Source organism: Saimiri boliviensis, chromosome 20 (assembly GCF_048565385.1).
Source record: "Saimiri boliviensis isolate mSaiBol1 chromosome 20, mSaiBol1.pri, whole genome shotgun sequence".
Taxonomy (NCBI): Eukaryota; Metazoa; Chordata; class Mammalia; order Primates; family Cebidae; genus Saimiri; species Saimiri boliviensis.
In genome coordinates, this window is record NC_133468.1 from 25,892,268 (window position 1) to 25,914,004 (window position 21,737).

At 47.3% G+C, this 21,737-nt stretch overlaps 1 long non-coding RNA gene across 1 annotated transcript; it reads right to left on the bottom strand.

Annotated features, from left to right (window-relative positions):
- Window positions 1-5,424: 5,424 nt before the first annotated feature.
- LOC141582485 (uncharacterized) lies at window positions 5,425-18,132 on the bottom strand. Its single transcript, XR_012515339.1, has 4 exons — window positions 18,012-18,132; window positions 16,103-16,224; window positions 13,475-13,563; window positions 5,425-5,640 (listed from the first exon to the last, which is right to left on the bottom strand). It is a non-coding gene; the product is annotated as an uncharacterized LOC141582485 (long non-coding RNA).
- Between the last annotated feature and the right edge of the window lie 3,605 nt (window positions 18,133-21,737).

A 21,737-nucleotide genomic window follows, 5' to 3' on the forward strand; every position in this document is an offset into this window, starting at 1 on the left:
GTGCCCCCCGGTGGAAGGACAGGTCACTACACAATGAGATACTCTTGCCAAACACCAAAAACTGAAGTGATCAAGACTCGATCCAACTACCAATCTACAGAAAATGAAGAGGACAGAGGGACAAGTCAAATGACACCATGGAGATGTCATCAAAATCCAGATGGTGGCCTGTCATCTCAGCTCTTTGGGAAGCCAAAGTGGGCAGATCACTTGAGGCCAGGAGTTGGAGACCAGCATGGGCAACGCAGCAAAATTCCATCTAAAAAATACAAAAATTATCCAGGCATGTTGACATATGCCTACAGTCCCAACTACTCTGGAGGCTGAGGTGGGAGGATTACTTGAACCCAGGAGGTTGAGGCTGTAGTGAGCTGTGATTATGCCACTGCACTCCAGGCTGGGGGACAGAGCAAGACCCTGTCTCAATAATAATAATAATTCCAGACTGTGCAGGCTGTGACTAGCTCTATAGGCAAATGATCCAATTTTTTCACCAAATGAACTGTAAGAAAAAGAGGGAGAGGGTGTAGGTTAAAGGAGGCAAGAGACCCAGCCTCCCATCACAATGTATGGATCTGATTTAGATCCCAATGCAGATTTTAAAATAATACAAGAAAAAATATCTGTGAGATGATCAGGGAACTTTGAACACTGCACATTTGATGATATTAAGGAATTCTTGTGAATATCTTTAGCTGTGATACAGGTATCATGCTTATGTTTTTTGAGAGATGCATACTGAAATATTTACGTATTAAATGACAGAATGACTGAAATTTGCTTCAAAAGAATCCAGGGCTCACCTAAAGTGGGTAGAGGAACAGATGAAATGGAATTGGCCTTAAATTGAACATTGTTAGGGCTGGGTACGGTGGCTCATGCTTGTAATTCCAGCACTTTGGAAGTCTGAGACCAGAGGATAACCTGAGCTCAGGAGTTCCAGACCAGCCTGGACAACATAATGAGACCTGCTTGTATCAAAAATAATAATTAAAAAATTAACCAAGTGTGATGGCACATGCCTGTAGTCTCAGCTACTGAGGCTGAGGCAGAGGGATCACTTGAGTCTGGGAGTCTAGGAGGTTGAGGCTGCAGTGAACCCCGATCATATCACCGCACTCCAGTCAGGAAAATAGAGCGAGACCCTGTCTCAAAACATAAAAATAAAAAAATAAAGAAGTACATTTCCTTTCTGGAAACACACACAGGGGCAGATGTGTTCCATGAATTCCAATAACCAGGGCAGGGCTAGGCGGGATCTCTGTAGTTTGGGATGATTCTGGGCCTCTGAATAACACTGAGTGGTCTGAGTGGAGATTTTCCATCTTCCACAGCGGAGGCCGGCATGCTTTCTGTAAAGGACCCAACAGTGAATATTTTAGGTCTTTTGGGCCATATCATCCTGGTCACAACTACTCAGATCTTTGCTGGTTGCACGACAGGGGCCAAAGATGATATATAAAGAAATGGGTGTGTCCCTGTTCCGCCGAAACTTTATTTACAAAAACAAGCAGCAGACTGCATTTGGCCTGAGGCTGCAGTTTCACCAGCCCTATCGTATTGCTGGACAATGGAACTTTCTGTGATGGCAGAAATGTTATTTCTGTGCCATCCAATATGGGAGCCATAGTCACATGCAGTTACTTAGCACTTTGGATGGGACTGGTCAGACTGAGGAACTAGTTTTTAATGTTTATTTAATTTAAATTAGTTTAAATTTTAAAAGTCACATAGGGTTAGTTATTACCACGTTGGACAGTGCAGTTCTAGAGAGCCCAGCCCAGCCATTAAAAAAGGAGGAGAGGCCGGGTGCAGTAGTTAACGCTTATAATCCCAGCACTTTGAGAGGCTGAGGCAGGAGGATTGCTTGAAGACAGGAGTTTTAGACCAGCCTGGGCAACACAGCGAGACTCCGACTCTACAAAAAAAATAAAAAATTGGCCAAGTATAGTGGTGCAAGCCTGTAATTCCAGCTACTCAGGATGCTGAGGTGGGAGGACTGCTTGAGCCTAAGAGTTCAAGACCAGCCTGGGCAACACAGCAAGACCCTGTCTCTACAAAAAGTACAAACATTAGCCAGGTGTGGTAGTGTGCACTTGTAGTCCCAGCTACTCTGGAGGGTGAGGTGGGAGGATCACTTGAGCCTGAGAGGCAGAGGTTGCAGTGAGCCAAGATTGTGCCACTGCACTCTAGACTGGGTGACAGAGTGAGACACCATCTCAAAAAAACAAAAAGAGGACCACCTGAGGCCAGGAGTTCAAGACCAGCCTGGACAATATGGTGAAACCCCATCTCTACTAAAAATACAAAAATTACATGGGCATGGTGGTGGGCACCTGTAATCCCAGCTACTTGGGAGGCTGAGGCAGGAGAATCGCTTGAACCCAGGAGGCAGAGGTTGCAGTGCGCTGAGATCATGTCATTGCACGCCAGCCTGGGCAACAGAGCAAGACTCTGTCTCGAAAAATAAATAAATTAATTAATAAATAAGAGGAGACACAGCTCAGGGAAAAGAAGTATTTGTCCAAGCCGTGGCTCTGACCTCTGGGTTCATGCTTCTCCCTACACCACGATGTGAAGCAGCCTGAATTCCAGAACCACCTGAGCAGTGAGGCAGGAGACCTGGGCTTTGATCCTCAAGCTGGGACCTGGGGAAAGTCATTCACCTCAGTGTTCTTCTGTGCCTCCATTTGTACGAGGACCACACCCCAATCTCCTCACCCATTCACCTGTGGGGGCTGCCAGGGGGATCACAGGAGATAATGTAGGCAGAGGCGCTTTGAAAACTTCAAAGCACCCCAGGAGTTTCGGGATGTTCTGCATTAATTTATCTAATCCAAGGTAGGAAAGTGAAACACGGGCTCTGAAAGATGGGAGGGAAGTTGGGTGATTCATCACTGGGCTAGAACTCTTGCCAGTTAAATGTCTCTTTCAGTGAATTTCCTGGGGAGAATTCAGGGCTGTGTTCCAGCTAACAAATTCATCCCTTTGCTTTGACTCTGAACCAAATTCTGGGATGGTGTCAAAGCTAGTCTCCCAGGATTGCCTGGGAACTGTCTGGGCCGTGAGCTCTCCAACGCCCCCACCTCCACTCTGCAGATGGTCCTGCTCCGATCTCCCCAGCTTAGACCCTGCTACAGCCCCCTGCCCTGCCCCATCTGCCCTCCCTGCATCTGAGCCTGACAGAGAGTGAAGTCCTTCATTAAATCAGTGCCCACTTCACAGTGACACACGCCTGTAATCCCAGCACTTTGGGAGGCTGAGGCAGCCAGATCACCTGAGTTTGGGAGTTCGAGACCAGCCTGACCAATATGGAAAAACCCCGTCTTTACTAAAAATACAAAATTAGCCAAGCGTGGCAGTACATGACGGTAATCCCAGCTACTCCAGAGGCTGAGGCAGGAGAATCTCTTGAACCCGGGAGGCGGAGGTTGCAGTAAGCTGAGATCATGCTATTGCACTCCAGTCTGGGTAACGAGAGTGAAACTCAGTCTCAGAAAAAAAAAAAAAAAAAAAAAAATCATGGCCCACCTGGTCCTGCAGAGGGAGATCATTCTCATCCTCACCTCCTTTCCAGAGAAGGATGTGGCGGGTGGTGGGGAGAGAAAAGGCAGAGACATCCTCGTGTCCCTAATTGATTCCCTTTCTGAAAGAAAGAAAGAAAGAAAAGCAAGCAAGCAAGCAAGCAAGAAAGAAAGAAAAGCAAGCAAGCAAGCAAGAAAGAAAGAAAGAAAAAAAAGAAAAGCAAAGTTGTCCCCAAAGAGGATTTTAAAACTCTCAACAAGCCCCTCAGGGACTCTTCTTCCCAAAGCCATGGTCAGACCTGAGAAGTATTCTCAAAGACCTGGAGTGAAATCCTCTTCCTAGACAAAGGTGATTCTAAGTGGGAAGGGGAGAGATGGCCTTGTGAAAGGCAAGTCGCCAGGCCTGTGAGAGCAAATCCGTGCCTTCTACCCTCGATCAAGCTCTGTGCTTGAAATGGTTCCTTTTTATCTAAAAGGACAGGCACTCTGAATCTCTCCATTTCGCTTTGCCCCATGATGTAATTTAGAAGAGAAATCACTAGAGCTCTCAAAAAAAAGAAACAGTGAGATATGCTCACAGACCTTGGTCTGCAAATATTTTTGCCAGACACTGAGAAACTAGGCAGAATCCAGAGCAGCTTTTACAGAGGATTTGATGTTTAACTCATCAAGGAGAGGTCACTGAACTCTCCCTGGAGGCAAAGGAAGTTGATTGTGGGGTCATTTGTAGGAAGAAAACTAATGCATGATGTTGGAGGGAAGGGGGGAGTCTCCTTCAAGGGTTTAGGGGGCTCTGGGTGAGGGCCTTTCTGGACGGTTTCTTACCTTGGCAACAGGAAGTGAGGATCACAGAGCGGAAGGGAATGGTCCAGCCCAGACTTGGAGCTGGCCCCTTCCGAGGGGCCCTAAGGGGTACCCATTAAACAGGAGCAGGAGGGCCTGTGTTACAGGAAAGAGGTCCCAATCTGGACCCCAAGAGAGGGTTCTTGGATCTCATGCAAGAAAGAATTCAGAGTGAGCCTATGAAGTAACGAGAAATAAAATTTATTTGGAAAGTAAAGGAATAAAGAATAGCTACTCCATAAAGAGAGCTAGTTACCCATTATGGTTATTTCTTGATGATATGCTCAACAAGGGATGGATTATTCATGCCTCCCCTTTTTAGACCCTATAGGGTAACTTCCTGACGTTGTCACGGCATTTGTAAACTGTCATGGCGCTGGTGGGAGTGTAGCAGTGAGAACAACCAGCTCTCTTGTGGTCATCTTGGTTTCGGTGGGTTTTGTCAACTTTCTTCCTGCAACCTGTTTTATCAGCAAGGTCTTTATGACCTGTATCTATTGCCGACCTCCAGTCTCATCCTGTGACTAGGAATGCCTTAACCATCTGGGAATGCAGCCCAGTAGGTCTCAGTCTCATTTTACCCAGCTCCAATTTAAAATGGAGTTGCTCTGGTTCAAATGCCTCTGACATCTGGGTGGTGGAGTTGGGCTGCTTGGCTTCCTAACGTCCTGGCTCAGAACCTAAACCTGTTGCCTCTGGCTACCCTCCCAATGGAACTGTGACAGCTGGGACAGGAGAGCCGCTCAGCTTATACACGCCTGTGAATAGGTCTCCAGCAGGTTGGGGGAGAATCAGTGGGTAGACACAGGGCTTCCCAGCTTAGGCAGGAAAGGACTGGCTTCCTCACCACCCCCTATCACTTTCTGGAACTTTCCTTAAGCAACTGCTGGGCTGTTAATTGACTGCTTCCTTTCTTTTCTTGTTAAAACATTTTATATTTTAAATTTGTTTGCGGTCCATTTCTAGAAAAAAAAATGTGTGTGGGCTGCATTTTTCATTTTGCAAATTTTATTTTTTATGATTAGAGATTGCAACGTGTGCCTCGCCATGCCTTTTTCTTTTTAGTAAAACTAAACAGTCTAGTTTAAATTGGCGAATTTAAAAACATGTAACTCACGTATCTGAGGCACCTGGAGTTACCAAATTCATAGAGATGGAAAGTAGCAGACAGGTTACCAGGAGCTGGGAGGACGGTGTGATGGTTAATACTGAGCGTCAACTTGATTGAACCGAAGGATGCAAAGTATTGATCCTCGATGTGTCTGTGACGGTGCTGCCAAAAGAGATGAACATTTGAGTCAGTGGGCTGGGGAAGGCAGACTCACCCCTAATCTGGGTGGGCACCATCTAATCAGCTGCCAGAGAGTCTAGAACATAAGCAGGAAGAAAAATGTGAAAAGAGAGACTGGCCTTGCCTTCCAGCCTCTATTTTTCTCCCGTGCTCGATGCTTCCTGCCCTCCAAGTTCTTCAGTTTTGAGACTTGGACTGGCTCTCCTTGCTCCTGAGTCTGTAGACAGCCTACTGTAGGACCTTGTGATCGCGTGAGTTAATGCTTAATAAACTCCCCTTTATATGTTCGGGTGCCAGCTGTGATGGGTATCATGTCGGGGTCACCACCCAAGACCTTGATCACCACCTGCAGAGGTCTGTCCTGCAGACCCAGACTTAGCCATGGACGAATGAATACACTCTCACACCCAGTACAGGGATTTGAATGGGCTAGGGATGATCGTCTACTGCCTTCGGAGGGTGATTGCAGCTAACCGAACACAGATTCCCTGTTCCTCCTCACGTTTATTCCATATAGATTTAATAACAGAGGTTCTAAGTCAACAAGCTTGTGGATAATTAACATGGTTAAAAGAGTGGGTTTAAAAATGATAAAAGGTCTTGGTTCCAGGGCCCAGAATAAAGAACATTAACAGGTAACTCCCCTTAGACCTCCCACTGAGAGGGCCATCCAGCAGGAAGTTCACAGGAGTAAACAAATTAGAGCAGGGACAAAGGCGTGTGGGGTAAACAGACTTATCTGGGTAAGCTTTTATTATCCTAATCTTCACTTCTATGACTTAATGTTCTAACCTAACAACTGGGTGCCTTCAGCCAGTCTCATTGAAACTTTTCGGCCTTCCAAAAGGTTTGAAACTATAATCTATAACTTCCCTATATTTCCCTTAATATTTTGCCAGCCACCCCAAGTGAATCCCAACATATATATATATATATATCCATATAGTCCATTACTTCTGTCCCTGACTAATACAGACGGGGAGACGAGAAGTTGTTGAATGGGGGCAGAGTTTCAGTTTGGGAAGATGAAAAAGTTCTGGAGGTGGATGGTGGTAATGGTTGGACAGCACTGAGAATGTGCTTAATGCCCTTCCAAATGTGCACTTAAAAATAGTTACAATGGGCGCCAGGCGCGGTGGCTCAAGCCTGTAATCCCAGCACTTTGGGAGGCCGAGGCAGGTGGATCACGAGGTCAAGAGATCGAGACCATCCTGGTCAACATGGTGAAACCCCGTCTCTACTAAAAGTGCAAAAAATTAGCTGGGCATGGTGGCGCATGCCTGTAATCCCAGCTACTCAGGAGGCTGAGGCAGGAGAATTGCCTGAACCCAGGAGGCGGAGGTTGCGGTGAGCCGAGATCGTGCCATTGCACTCCAGCCTGGGTAACAAGGGTGAAACTCTGTCTCAAAAAAAAAAAAAAAAAAAAAATAGTTACAATGGGCCAGGCACAGTGGCTTATGCCTGTAGTCCCAGCTACTCAGGAGGCTGAGGCAGGAGGATTGCTGGAACCCAGGAGTTTGAAGCTGCAGTGAGCTATGATTTCATCACTGCACTCCAGCCTGGGTGACAAAGCAGGTCTCTGTCTCTTGGAAAAAAAAAAAAAAAAAGAAGTAGAAGAAGAAATGATTAAAATGGTAAATTTTATGTTATGTATATTTTAGCACAATTAAAAAGAACATAAACATAACCAGCAGGCATTTTGGTGCCTTATTAAGATGCTGTGTGTTTAGGCTTTTGGGGCTGATGTGTGTGTGTGTGTGTGTGCACGTGTGTGTGCGTGTGTGTGCGTGTGCGTGTGTGTGCGTGTGTTTGTTGTTGCTGAGTTTTATTTTCTCTGGCTGACTTGGTGAGCTCTTCATTGAAAAATCAGTCTTTCCATGCCTGTTAATATATTCTTTAAGACTGAGGGATACATTATGTTTTTTAACATTTTATTTTTTAAAAGGAAATTTTCCATGGCTTACAAGATGGACAGCCAAAATTCACACAGGAGCTCTTTGGACCACTCTCTTTTATTTTTTTGAAATGGAGTTTTGCTCTGTTGCCCAGGCTGCAGTGGCACGATCTCAGCTCACTACAACCTCTACCTCCTGGGTTCAAGCGATTCTCCTGCCTCAGCCTCCTGAGTAGCTGAGGTTACAGGCGCTTACCACCACACGTAGCTAATTTTTGTATTTTTAGTACAGACAGGGTTTCACCATGTAGGCTTGGACTCCTGACCTCAGGTGATCCACCTGCTTTGGCCTCCCAAAGTACTGGGATTGCCCAGCCGCTGGACCACTCTCCTTGAAACAGTTTTGCTCAATCCCTTTTCTCCTCTTGGCAGTGGCCACAAAATGGAGTCAAAACATTCTTTACCGCTGACCTTGGTGGCTCACACCTGTAATCCCAGAGCTTTGGGAGGTGAGAAGACGGCTTGAGGCCAGGAGTTCGAGACCAGCCTGGGCTCTTGTCCCTATACAAAATTTATAGTGAGCTCTTGTCCGTATACAAAATTTAAAATTTCAAAAAAAATAAAGACCCTGGAATAGAGTGCCTGGAACAGAACTGTCCTCAGTAAATGTTGGCTATGATGATCAATCATAGTCTTTACTGTTGTTATTGAAAGTATCACTGGGGTTGGGAATGGTGGCTCACAGCTGTCATCCCAGCACTTTGGGAAGCCAAGGTGGGAGGATCACTTGAGCCCAGGAGTTTGAGACTAGCCTGGGCAATATAGGGAGACCCCATCTCTACACAAATAAAAAAAATTAAAATTAAAAAGGAAAGCAAAGAAATGCTGTGCAGTCACATCAGACCTGGTGATAAATTCTTTTCTTCTCCACCCAGCCACCCAACCAGTTGTATTTCCCATGGAGCCCAGTAGAGGGCAGAAGGTAATAGCTTGAGCACATCCCGGGTGGGTGGGAAGATGATGCAGGCTTGAGGGAGCTTCTCTTTTTTTTTGTCTTGTGTTCTCTACATACTCACTTTCTCTCCTAGAGGGTATTATCTCTTACCTATGCTGTGGAGTACATGCTTCACTTTACTCTGTAAGTAGCCCAGCTTAAAATGCAGCCACTTCTTTCCCATGAGCAAGGAGCCTCCCCTTTTGGGACTTTTCCTTTAGATTGGGTAGATATAGAGATTCCTCCCCTTCTGCTCTCCTTGGGAGGGGCTGCTGTTTAGCTTGGGTTCATGAACCCCAGTAATATGGTTTGGCCGTGTCCCCACCCAAATCTCATCTTGAATTCCCATATGTTGTGGGAGGGACCCAGTGGAGGTACTTGAATCATGGGAGTGGGTGTTTCCCATGCTGTTCTCATGGTAGTGAATAAGTCTGATGGTTTTAGAAGGGAGAGTTTCCCTGGAGAAGCTCTCTCTTTGCTGCCAGCCATGTAAGATGTGACTTGCTCCTCTTTGCCTTCCACTGTGCTTGTGAGGCCCCCTGAGCCACGTGGAACTGGGAGTCCCTTAAACGTCTTTCCTGTACAAACTACCGGTTTCAGGTATGTCTGTATTAGCAGTGTGAAAATGGACTAACACTCCCAGAGAAGCTCTTCTCAAGTCAGGAGGAGCATGCAGATCACCTGAAAGTCCTGACAGCATATGCAGATTCTGACTCAGGAGGTGCAGGCTTCGATCCAAGTTCCAGGGAATGCTTGCTGGTGCATGGACCACCACTCCCCCAGCTGCAAGTCCAAGACCCTCAGCATCACCGGTCAAGGCCCCACAGAAGCTGGTGTGTGGGGAAGACACAGAGTGGGCTCTGACCCCAGACACTACCCACTGGGCCTGATAGGGAACATTGCCAGGCTTGTCACAGCTCCCAGTCAGCAGAGAAACCCCTCTGGCTACGACAGCCATATGTGCTGGTTTTATGGTGATAGAGGAGCCGGTAACCAGGGAGGATGGAGTAGACTGGCTCAGAAGCAGGCAGGACCAATTAGGAGCATTCCTCAGATTCCATGCAATGTGAACTGCCTAGGGCATCAGTAATGCCCGAGGGAGTGCTCCAAGGGATAGAAAGTTCAGGACACACCTCCCAAAGGCCTGTCTGCTTTCTGTTCTTTGAAATGTTCCCTTCTAACAAGGAAGAAGAAGTGACTTGCTTTCTCTCTGCTCAGCTCAAGTATAGCCAGAAATTTTTCTTTCTTTCCTTCTTTCTGTCTTTTTGTTTTGTTTTGTTTTGTTTTTTGAGACAGGGTCTTGCTCTTTCACCCAGGCTGAAGTACAATGGTGTAATCACAGCTCACTGCAGCCTCTACTCCCAGGTTCAAGTGATCCTCCTGCCTCAGCCTCCCAAGTAGCTGGGACTACAGATGCGTGCCACCACACCAGGCTAATTTTTTTTTTTGAGATGGAGTCTGGCTCTGTCACCAGGCTGGTGTGCAGTGGTGCGATCTTGGCTTGCTGCAACCTCCACCTCCTGGGTTCAATCAGTTCTCCTGCCTCAGCCTCCCAGGTAGCTGGGACTACAGACGTGCACCACCAGGCCCAGCTAATTTTTGTATTTTTAATAGAGACAGGGTTTCACCATGTTGGCCAGGATGGTCTCAATTTCTTGACCTCGTGATCCTCCCACCTCAGTGTCCCAAAGTGCTGGGATTACAGGCATGAGCCACTGTGCCGGCTTGTTTTGTTGTTGTTGTTGTTGTTGTTGTTGGTAGAGATGGGGATCTCACTATGTTTCTCAGGTTGGTCTTGAACTCCTGGGTTCAAGTAATCCTCCCACCTCAGCCTCCCAAAGTTCTGGGGTTGTAGGTGTGAGCCACCATGCCTGGCCTTTCTTGGGTTCACATATGCCTTACTCCCGGGAGGAGTGAGGTGAGTTCTTATCTCCTGTGGGATAGAGGAGGGGCACCAGAGCCTGTGTTTTTAAAGCAAGGACTGAGTGGGGCTACAGACCTGCCTTTCCCTGCCCAACATCCCTCTCTGATCAGGACAAACCTGCAAGTTCACTGTGCCAGGTGATTACAACAGATGGAGGGTTTGTTCCGGTATTCCATCCACCAGCGGTGACTCTTCCTTCCCCCTCAGCTCACCTGCTCCCCCAGCTCTTTGAAATCTCAGTAATTCACGGAGATCAGACTCTATCACCTAAGCATCCGAAATCGTAGCACACAGGGGAGCCTGCCAGGAAGGCTTGCAATCAGATAACACATTCTATCCCCGAGACCATTCCAGAGGAAGGGTTAAGCTCCCAAGGTAGTTAGCGGAAATCAAAGAACTGCATGCTCTCATTATCTCATAACAAACAGATCCGGTTAATAGCTGTTGCTGCTGCTCTAAACTGCGTGTGTTATGTTTTCTGAGTGCTGACATGGGCCGTTCTTTCTCTCACCGTATCTACAACTTGACAGTATCGTGGTGGTTCAATGCTGGAGTCTCCTTTTGTTTTTTTTTTTTTTTTGAGATGGAGTTTCGCTATTGTTACCCAGGCTGGAGTGCAATGGCACGATCTCGGCTCACTGCAACCTCCGCCTCCTGGGTTCAAGAATTCTCCTGCCTCAGCCTCCCGAGTAGTTGGGACTACAGGCGTGCGCCACCATGCCCAGCTAATTTTTTTTTTTTTTTTTTTTTAATTTGAGATGGAGTCTTGCTCTGTTGCCCAGGCTGGAGTGTAGTGGTGTGATCTTGGCTCAGTGCAGCCTCCACCTCCGGGGTTCAAGTGATTCTCCTGCCTTAGCCTCCTGAGTAGCTGGGGTTATACGCATCCACCACCACGCCCAGCTAAGTTTTGTATTTTTAGTAGAGAGAGGGTTTCACCATGTTGGCCAGGCTGGTCTCAAAATCCTGACCTCAAGTAATCCACCTGCCTTGGCCTCCCAAAGTGCTGGAATTACAGGTATGAGCCACTGTGTCCAGCCAGTGTCTGCTATTCAAAGCCACGAAGTTTATGATGTGTGGTTATGGCATCCCTAGACAATGAATACAGCCACAGATTGGTCATGCTAAGGAGACGGTAATACTAACTCCAGGGTGGTTGTGGGTTGATGTGAGATCACAGGACACACTTAGCAAGCTGCTAGGCACTGGAGACAGGCTCTGGAACTTACAGCGTCTACTCCCCACGGACCCAGGGGCCCTTTTCCCAACCTGCTGAATATTAGCTTGACCTTGGAGTTGCACTACTTCCATTTTATTTCATGATATTTTATTTTGCTGACTTGGAGCGAGAGAAGGGCAGGGAACTCGGAGACCCTGCATGTAAATGTATGTAAAATTCGAAATGCAATTTAGAATGTTGAGCCGAGAGCCCTGAAACTCGAAAAGCACTCTGCCCCACACCCACCCCAGTCCCCACACACAATGCTTGGCATACTGGGTAGGGACCTGGCTGTGGCTGCCAGCCAGATCTCATGAGGGAGGCACAGAACAGGACCAGGTGGGTGGCTCGGATGCCTCTCCCAGCTCTCAACACAGGCAGGAAAGCGGTTACAAATTATTTCCCAAGTAAGCCATCCCATCGTCTTTTGCTATCTTCTTTCTGGTACCTCTTCTCTCCCCACCTCATCCACCTCCCCTTCCTAACAGATCCAGCTTGCAACGATTCTTGGCTTCTATGCACCTCTTGCAGCATACTAATTAAATGTTTCAAATGCTTCTTATCCATGGTTAAGCGAAGATAAAATTTTAATGATTTAATTAGCAAGCTCTAGGAAAAAAAAAATCATAATGAAGAAAGGCATTTGCAACTGTCCTGGGCTTTAAGTGTTTCTGCGTAATGCTGCACTGGAGTTGGAGGAGGCTGGGGCTGGAATGTGCTTTGCCACATTGCCTGGAAGCAGAGACACACCCAGCCTGCTCCCCAGAGAGGGAGGGTGTCTCTAGCCAGGCTGGCTCTCATCTTTTGAGGGGGAAATGGCACCCTGGAAACGAGAGACCCATTAACTCAGAAATGAAGTGGAAGTACTTGAAAACGGATGCTGTTTTCCAAAGCAGACTCTTGAAATTGGTCCATTTTTCACGTGTCCTCATGACTTTCTTCCATTTTCCTTTTAGTGTGTGGCTCTCTTCTTTTCAACATGGGTAACTGATTTACTTCCAGCCACGTGAATGTTCAGAGTTTACTAAGAGAAAATTCTCATGGCTTCAGGGAGGATGGGATTTAAATGGAAAAATTAATTGCCTCATTTGAAGACTTCTGTTGTCTGGAGCTTCGGGAGGCTCCCACCATTCAATGTGTGTGTGTGTGTGTGTGTGTGTGTGTGTGTGTGTCTGTGTGTGTGTGTGTATGTTTTAATACAAGTGGTTGACATTGACAGACCCCCATGTAGGGCACTAGCCTTCCCTGAGCACCCCAACTTCCACCATCGGGAGCCTTTATGCCCTCTGTTCTGTTCTCTGCCAGCTGGCCTCTTGTCCAGATCCACAAGTACCCCAAATGGCCTTTGAAGATGCAGTGTGTGCCGTGTTGGTTCAGCAGAAAATATCATGTCCTGGAAAGCCAGTGGGCAGCATCACCCTGGCCAGGCTCTGGCACAGGGAGCTGCATGTGTGTGCCAGGCTGCTTGGAGAATTGGCTCCGCGAGCAGAGCCCCTGGTGCCCAGATTAGATGTGGGACCAGAAACACGTGTTCCTCGTCCTCTGGGACGCAGATGACATCTGCATGCCCAGGGGCTCCTGCTCCACCTGCCCTGAGCTGAGCCCCCATGTCCATGTGCCACTCACCATGAAGGCAGCAAACAGTGCTTATCCATTTCCCCTGCATTTGGGATGGGACTTTCTACACAGGTTGCTAACGAGCAATTGAATAAATGTGCAACAGAGGCTGTCAGTGCCCACCCCTCAAGCTCCCTCTTTGTCTCCTCTGTCCTTACTGTTTGTACTCACCACGACTTTCCTTTGCTATGTTCTGATCCTTCGAAGTCTTGGGCCTTGCTGATCCTGGAGGGACTGTCCCTCCCATGGCTAGCGGATCCCTAGAGATAGTAAATGACTCACCTGTAAATACAGTTTTTATCTGCAAACCAAACAACCCATCTTCGACCACCTCCTCTGTGGGGATCTCACACTCTGGCCACCCATCTAACCTGCCCTGACCACCACAGGGCCAGGTACTGGATAACAAGGGGCAGCTCCCAACCTGAAACCTGCTCACCCTGCCTCACCTGTGCCTTTCCTCGGAAACCACCACAAAGGCTCTCACACACTTCTTCCTGTCCCCCTAACTCCAGACCACCCTCTAACTCCTCTCTGACCCTGGCGCTGCTTCGTGTAGCCCTGTGTGACATGTCCTGGAATCTGTGAGTATAAAAAGCCTTTTCCTTCAAGACCATCATTTCTGTGTCTGTGTATCTTACCATACTTGAAATAAGACAAATCCTGGCTGGGCGTGGTGGCTCATGCCTATAATCCCAGCACTTTGGGAAACTGAAGCAGGCAGATCATTAGGTCAGGAGTTCGAGACCAGCCTGACCAGCATGGTGAAAGCCCATCTCTACTAAAAATACAAAATTAGCCGGGCTTGGTGGCATTTGTCTGTAATCCCAGGTACTCAGGAGGGCGAGGCAGGAGAATCACTTGAACTGGGGAGGTGGAGGTTGCAGTGAGCGGAGATTGCACCATTGCACTCCAGCACTCCAGCACTCCAGCCTCCATCTCAAAAAAAAAAAAAGACAAATCCCAAGAAACCTTAAAACACTGGCCAGCCATGGTGGCTCACAACTGTAGTCTCAGCACTTTGGGAGGCCGAGGTGGGAGGACTGCTTGAGGCCAGGAGTTCAAGACCAGCCTAGGCAGCATAGTGAGACCCTGTCTCTATAAGACATTAAAAAATTAGCTGGACATGGTGGTGTGCACTTGTTCTCAGTACTCAGGAGGCCGAGGTGGGAGGACTGCTTGAGGCCAGGAGTTCAGACCAGCCTAGGCAGCATAGTGAGACCCTGTCTCTATAAGACATTAAAAAATTAGCTGGACATGATGGTGTGCACTTGTTCTCAGTACTCAGGAGGCTGAGGTGGGAGGATTGCCTGAGCCCAGGAGACAGAAGCTACAGTGAGCCATGATTGCACAGCACTGCATTCCATCCTGGTGATAGAGTAAGACCCTTTCTCAAAACAAAACAACAAAGAACCACCATAGTAGTGCATTGCCCCTGACTTCCAGCTGCCTGGGGGCCCTCTCTGGCCCCTGGGGTCCAAAAGAACCTGAGAATGGAGAGCTTCCTACATTCAGTAACACTCAGCCAATGACTGACATCTATAAATATAGGTATGTGTAATATATCTGATACATATATGTAATATAAATATAACATACATCAAAATACAGCATAAGGCCAGGCATACTGTAATCCCAGCACTTTGGGAGGCTGAGGTGGGTGGATCATCTGAGGTCAGGAGTTCAAGACCAGCCTGGCCAACAAGGCAAAACCCCATCTCTACTAAAAATACAAAGATTAGCCAGGCATGGTGGCAAGCACCTGTAATCCTAGCTATTCGGGAGGCTGAGGCAGGAGAATCACTTGAATGGGAGGTAGAGGTGGTGGTGAGCCGAGATTGCACCACTGCACTCCAGCCTGGAGACAGAGGGGACAGGGCAAGACTCTGTCTCACAATATATATCTGTGGATATATATAACTATATATATCCACATATTGAACATACTACACCGAGTTGGAATCATTGTGAGGACATGGTCCTGCAGAGTTTCAAACTCAGGCAGAATGAATGAATGAGCATGCATCATTCCCAGATATGCATCCCCTCATCCCCCATGGAAGGAAGCATGCCACCTGCCAGCCTGTCCTGAGCAGCCCAGAGGCTCTTCAGCGTCCTTTCGTATCATGTATTTTGGTTCCCAAATCTGAAATTCAGTCAATCAGATTCTCTCTGTCTTTGGAGTTCAAGCAAAGAAACAAGGACTTAATTTAACACTTGGTGGTGAGACCAAAGCCGTGGAGAGATGCTGAGTCATGTCTGTGGTGATGCTGTTACCAGGGCCCCTTTTCAGATCAGACTTTGTGGAGCCAGGCCCTGAGAGCTGTGTTGGGTGTGCTTAAGAGCTACAGATGTCCAACTCTGCGCTCCACCCACTCCTTTCTACTCTCAGCCCAGTAGGCTGATCTGCATGGACAGCATCAATGGCCTACCCTATGGGAACCCTCCTAGCCTCACCCAATGGGAACACCCAGAACCAGTCCAGAGGGACAGAAAGGAGCAAGGCCAAGGTGTTGATGCCCAGCTCTTTCCTCATGGGGTCACATTGGACCTACTCACCATGGGCCCACCAACCACAGGCCCCATCAACCCTAGATCAAAAATAGTAAAAACAACAACAACAATAAAAAGAAAATATAATAGTCAGGGTACAGTGGCTCACACCTGTAATCCCAGCACTTTGGGAGGCCAAGGTGGGCAGATCATGAGGTCAGGAGATCGAGATCATCCTGGCTAACACAGTGAAACCTCGTCCCTACTAAAAATACAAAAAAATTAGTTGGGCATGGTGGCACATACCTGTAGTCCCAGCTACTCGGGAGGCTGAGGCAGGATAATTGCTTGAACCTGGGAGATGGAGGTTGCAGTGAGCTGAGATCACACCACTGCACTCCAGCCTGGGTGACAGAGTGAGGCTCCAACTCAAAAAAAAAAAAAGAAAGAAAGAAAGAACAGAAAATACAACAATAAAAATAATGCAAATTGCTAAAACAATACAGTATAACAACTATTTACAAAGCACTGACATTGTATCCAGTATTATAAGTAACCCAGAGATGATTTAGAGTATACAGGAAGATGTGTGTGTGTTACATACAAATAATATGCTCTTTTATGTCAGGAATTTGAGCATCTGCAGATTTGGATATCTGTGGGGGATGCTGAAACCAATCTGCCATGGATACCGAGAAATGACTCTAACCTCTTTCTTCAGCCCTTGTTGGGCTTTTTTTTTTTTTTTTTTTTTTTTTTTTTTTTTTTTTTTTGAGACAGTCTCACTCTCGCTCTGTTGTTCAGGCTGGGGTGCAATGGTAGGATCTCAGCTCACTGCAACCTCTACCCCCAGGGTTCAAGTGATTCTTCTGCCTCAAGCCTCCTTAGTAGCTGGGATTACAGGCATATACCACCAAGCCCAGCTAATTTTTGTATTTTTTAGTAGAGACAGAGTTTCACCATGTTGGTCAGGCTGGTCTTGAACTCCTGACCTGGTGATCCACCCACCTCAGCCTCCTAAAGTACTGGAATTGCAGGCATGAGCCACCACACCCGGCCTTTTGGACTATCTTAACCCAAGTTTACCATCCTTCCTGCTGCATCCTGGTGCAGACATCCCTTTTGCTTGAGCAAGCCTATGTGAGTCTCTGTTTCTTGCAACCAGAGGCATAGCTTTGGGGCTCAACAGATTAGTGTCTGCCCCAGAAAGCCGATGTTCCAAGACAGCATGGGAATGGGGATCCTCTCCAGGGGGTCTTCGCTCTTTTATGTCTGCTTTAACTCACCACAGAACCCCGTTTCTTTTTTCCAGAGAGGAGGACTTGGGGATGAGATATTTCTGCCAAAAAGCCTTTTTGTATCATTAATATGTTAACAAATGCTGTCAAGTAACAGTCGCAGTCAACAGAACTTGCCGTTGGCAGAGGCTGCGCGCTGCCAGACAAGACTGTATCTATTTGACACAAGCCCGGCTCCCTATGCCAGGAGATCTTGGCATCGGAGGTCACCAGGGCCCACAGTGGGACCTACCTACCCTGTCAACAGTGACAATGTCTCATGTATGAATAATACTTCACGGACCATTTCTAAACTCCTTCCTGCAAAGGTGGGAGAGGAGATTCTAGGAGCAGGGCAGTGGAGGAAGGTACCAGCCCATGCCCGGAGGCAGGGAGACGTGGGGAGAGGAGGGAGGAAGAGTGGATATGAACGCCAAGCACTGTGCATTTTTCCAGAAAACATAGTTCTGATTTTCATACTCTCTCTACAATGTCTCTCTGACTTGCATTTGTTTTCTAAGAGCCAGAATGGCTCAAGTCAGATAAGGGTCAAACCCTGGACTTCACAAGTCCAGGGCCAGGAGGTCACGGTGTAAAACACTCTCTGCCCAGGTCCATGGGGGGCACAACACATTCGCACCAGAACCTGGCTGCATCTCCCCAAATGCAATCCAAGTAACTCCCTATTCCCCACAGGACTCCGCTCTGTTTAGTCATGTTGTCAGAAACCATCCATTACATGTCAATGAAAAATAATTCCAACACATCCATCACATGACAATGAAAAATAATTCCAACATTAGATTTTTTTTCTCTTAAAATATTAAAGGAGATAAAATTGTAACCAGCAACAGGCCTTTAAAAATCTGTAACCCAAACCTTCATTTTTCCTTCCCAGTATGAAAAGAAGTCTCCTGTTTTCCTCCCTGTCAGCTCACCTTCCTTTCCCAGACTTGCCTGGGCTCTCAGCCAGCGGTAGCTCTTCCCCTCGTCGGCAATGGCGGCTGCCTTCCGCACCCTCCCACTGGCCAGCTGGGAGGCTCTAGGAAGCCTGGAGGACCAGTGCTTCCTGCCCCCTCCTCCCTCATCCCCGAGAGTCCTCCGGGAAAGGGCCGTTCTCCCATCACTCTGAGCCACTCCAGTCTCCCCACCCCGCCCCCTTGAAACCCTCCAGGGAAACTTCTGGCTAATAAAATTCCTCGCTTTGGCACATTGATCAAGCGCTGGTTGGGAGCCCTGAGTGTATTCGGTGCTTTGGATTAACTGTAAAAACCCCGCAATAAATTCTGCTAGGGGATTTGTATCCGAGTGTCGTGAGGAGCAGGCAATGTATTCTGGGGATGACACCCTGTTTTCTGAGCATCATTTGGAAGATTTTCGCACGGCTTCCAATCTGTTCACCTCTCGCTTTTCAGCCCCATGTGGCTCCCTGGCGGGAAATTGACTGGGAGAAGTAAGTCAATAAATCAGGGATGGCGCACAACATTTTTGTTTACTCCACTTAAACTGATATTTACCGAGGAGCCCACCTCCCAGGGACCCTGCCTCCTCTCACACGAGGGTGGGTCTCTAAATGTCACTCACACGGGGGGGAAACACTTAGGATCCTCATCATGAGAAAGGATAATTGGACGGAGCAGACGGGGAAATTTCCCAAAGCAAATCTCCTTGGTCCATTACATATTTTATCGATCCGACCCAGGGGTTCTCTGCCTCTCTGCCAGAGCCCCAAGGAGGGACTCGTTTTTCCTGCTTTTAGACCTCCCCAAGTCACGGTCATCGTCTTTCTGAATTGGCAGGTAGGCTGGCAGCCCTGTTTCTCATTTTCCTCCCCCTGAAGGCTGAGGACACAGGCCTCATCCCGGGGGCTACTGGCCCACAGAAAAATTATTTGCCCCCACTGATAGAAAATGAAAAGGGGGCGTTAAAAGTTGCCCAGAGAATTGGCGGCATCCATTGTGTCCCTGGGGGTCACTGGTCGTCTCCGCACTTTTCGTCTTGCTGACAGACCCCAGCTAGGGAGTCTATGCAGGCTGAGCCTACACGCCCAGGGAATTGTACAATTTCAGATCTGTTCGCTTGCAGGCTCTGCTGCAGGGAAGAGGGAAGGCTGGGCTAGAGAAAGGAGGCTAGAGAGATTGTACTGCCTCTAGTGAGGCATAGTTCAGGTTCTGCAGGGCTTCTCCGGGATGAGAGTTCTTCCCTAAAAGGGAAATGTATCCTGAAGCCCAGACAGACACACAGGCGCTGACACAGAGACCCCAAGCTAGACGTTGACTTCCGCCACCCCTTGGAGGAAACCTCGCCCAAATGCAAAGACAAACGAAAGGAATTGATAGCTGGCTCTTGAACTTCTTAAGGTCCTTTGCAAGCATCATATAGACTGTATGTGATTTTTATTTTGCAGAACTTTAGTTTTTAGAATCTGAAATGTTGGCTGGGTGTGGTGGCTCATGCCTGTAATCCCAGCACTTTGGGAGGCTGAAGCAGGAAGATTGCTTGAGCCCAGGAGTTGAAGACCAGACTGAGCAACATAGCGAAACCTGATGTATCTAAAAAAGACAAAAACAAAACACACACATACACAAAAATTAGCCAGGTGTAGTGGTGCATGCTTATAATCCCAGCTACTTGGGCAGCTGAAGTGAGAGGATCGCTCAAGCTTAGGAGTTTGAGGTTGCAGTAAGCTATGATTGCACCACTGCACTCCAGCCTAGCTGACAGAGCAAGACTCTGTCTCAAAAAAGTAATAAGTAAAAAGAGAGAGAGAGAAAGAAAGAAGTGTGACTTTACTGTACTGGTTATTAGTTAGCAGCAAAGTTTCCTCAAGTGGTGCCCTGGTTTGGGAAATGTGGGAGAAAGCTTATGATACCTCCAAGCTATTCCCCACTCCCTAATCCCCCACCCGAACCAAGGAGTGTGCTCTGAAGACCTCTGATCAGGGCTGACAAATGACTTCAGGTGTCAGCAACAGGGGATGAGGCAGCTGGGGGGTCTGGCGGAAGCTGCTGACTTACTGGGATTTCCACCAACAGCTCTGCTATGAAAAGCCTTCAAAACACCTGTGTCGTGGGTTAAATGGTTTCCTATTGAAGGGAAAGCTGAAGTCCTAACCTCCAGTACGTGCGCATGGGATTTTATTTGGAAATAGGGTCTTACAGATGTCACTGGGTTAGGATGAGGTCATATGGCATTGGGGTGGGCCCTAACTCCAATGACTAGTGTCCTTATGGGAAGAAGAAAATTTGGACACAAGGACACGCAGGGAGAATTCCAGGTAGAGAAGGAGGCAAAGATTGAGTGATGTGTCTGCAAGCCAAGGAGCTCCAATGATGGCAATTACCAGAAGCCAGGAGAGAGGCATGGAACAGCTTCTCCCTCCGAGCCTGCAGGAGGAAACAGCCCTGTTGGCACTTTGATTTGGGGCTTCTGGGCTCCAGAACTGTGAGAGAAGTTTCCATTGTTTTAAGCCACAGCTTGTGGTAAGTTGTTTCAGCAGCCCCAGAAACTGATACAACCTTCCACAGGGGAATTCTAGCTCCCATACATTGGGGGCAAATAGACTCAGACTATTGGAAAGGTGATCTGGGGGGACCTGTCCAGATGTCATGTGCTCCTGCCTTCTGACCCTGGTGTTCCTCTACTAGGACTTTATCCTACAGATGGATTCACACAGGTACTCAAAAGCATCTCACAGCATCTTCTTTCCAGCATTGTAGAAATTAGCAAAACAACCCCAAGTTCATAGGAATGTGCTTAAATAACAATGGTATGGTCACTCCGTGGAATATTATGCAGTCATGAAAAAGAATAAGAAAGCTTTTTATGTGCCAATATGGAACAATATCCAAGACATATTGTTAAGGAATAAAAAAAAAACCCACATAAAACAAAAAACAAGGTACCAGAGTAGAGTATGTTAACCATATTGAAACTAAAATAATTATACACAATAGATTTGTGTTATTTCTAGTAGCTATGTTCTATAAAGTTACTATGAACACTGAATTAGCAAAGCCTGAACCATTGCTCCTTGAGGAAATACAGGATTAGGTTCTTTTGAGCCGCTGGTCACATTTTTATCAACCCAACAATACGTAACCTTGTTTTACGTGTGTTTCTCTTTAATGACACCTTATTTCATAGATATTGTTGGTTCATTCACATGAACTCATGGCCAACAACACAATAACGCACGCCTGACCAAAGCTTCTCTAACATAAATAATTTCTCCGTGGGGCACATCACAGCCTTCCTGTGCATAGGACCCTAGACAGCACTTCCGTGCTAGCTTTGGGGCAGGGGTGGGGGGGGGGCATTTACTCAGCAAAATCACTGACAGAAAGCATGAAAATAAGAAAAATGTGGCATTAAATGGGCCTCGAAAAGGACACTGAACAAAAACGCAGGGTGTCACCTTGCTCAGCTTCAGCTGGGACCATATATGGAGGATGGACTCAAATCTTTTGTTTCTTTGTGAATGTTTGCAACGGACCCAGAAAACCCTGAGAGTATAAATTTGGGGGTTGCAAAGAATGTTATCGAGTAGGTGAATTCCCAAGTATGAAATGCACAATTGTTAAAGACAGACTGCATGTGCACATGTGTCTAAGTAGGAGGTGAAGGCTTAGTTACACGTATAGATGTCTCTTCCGGAAGGATAC